Raw genomic sequence first — 1,232 nt, 5'->3', positions numbered from 1 at the left:
CACAAATGAAGATATTTCTGATGGAATCTGAGAGCTGTCTGACCCTCCATTGACAGCAACGCAACTGAAATGTTCCCAAGTCCAGAAACGTAGCAAGGACATCTGTAAAATAATCCATGTGACATCCGCAATTATATGAAGTTACGAGTATAGTTTTTGTGCGCAAAAGAAAAAAAATAACGACTTTATTCAACAATTCGTCTCCTCCGCGTCACCCTGGTGCCATTTTGGGGAATATCCGCTGGACGTAAACAGCGTATGCTGTTCTGTGTCAGCTGCGTCACACGGATCTGTTTAGATGAACGAAGGTCTTACGGGTTTGAAACGACATGAGGGTGAGTAATTAATGACAGTCATTTTTGGGTGAACTAACCCTTTAAATATGCTTATTATACTGATTAAACTGCAGAATTAGGAAGAGTATTATGCTAGCATGACTGTTGCGAACATAAGCGATCATAAGAGGTCAATATGTCTGTGAAAGTGATATTTCTATCATGCAGATGTAACCAAAACATATACAAAAAAATGCATGGCGTACATCTAAAAAAACACAAATTTGACAACATATATTTATGCTTAAAGACTGTAAAAATTACTTTTAAAATGACTTCAAACTTAAAAAAACAAACTTAATTTTCTACAAACTTAAAAAAACAATGATCAACATATTTAATGAGAAAATACTATTTCAGTCTTTCTACTTCAAAATTTCAGTGTGTTTCTTGACATTTTATTGCAATTAGGGATGCACCGATACAGAGCTCCTGTACTCGTTAAAATGCCCCGATACCAAACGCCGATACCACACAGCATGTGATAAGCGCCATATTCAGACAAAGAAACACCGACAACAGAACAACAGACAGCAGAATGGAGTTAAGGATGTCTACTACGAAGTATATGTATGCAATGAATATAACGTTAAACATTCAGTATTAACGCCTGTATAGCTGATGTGAGCGAGCTGATAAACAAAGCACACTGAGTGGATTGAGCGCGCGGCGGCGCAGATGCGCGAGCTTGTCGAGTGAATATACCTTTCTCACAGACATCACTGGAAAGTTTGTAGTTCGGTCGGATATGTCAAAAACAAGCAAGTAAAACAATGCACAAGTTACTTAACGGTAGGGAGAGACAGAGAGAGAGAGAGAGAGAGAGCGCGCACTTCTGTTGAGTGATATTTGATGTTCACTCACTTAGCACACGCATAATTTGGATTAAAACTAAAT

General features: G+C 38.1%; 1 protein-coding gene across 1 annotated transcript in view; it reads left to right on the top strand.

Annotated features, from left to right (window-relative positions):
• Positions 1–1,232, top strand: part of fnbp1b (formin binding protein 1b) — a 58,289-nt gene that overhangs the window by 19,947 nt on the left and 37,110 nt on the right. The window lies entirely within an intron of this gene.

The sequence above is a fragment of the Sinocyclocheilus anshuiensis genome, unplaced genomic scaffold, assembly GCF_001515605.1.
Source record: "Sinocyclocheilus anshuiensis isolate Anshui unplaced genomic scaffold, SAMN03320099.WGS_v1.1 scaffold708, whole genome shotgun sequence".
Taxonomy (NCBI): domain Eukaryota; kingdom Metazoa; phylum Chordata; class Actinopteri; order Cypriniformes; family Cyprinidae; genus Sinocyclocheilus; species Sinocyclocheilus anshuiensis.
This window is presented reverse-complemented; position numbering and strand designations above follow the sequence as displayed.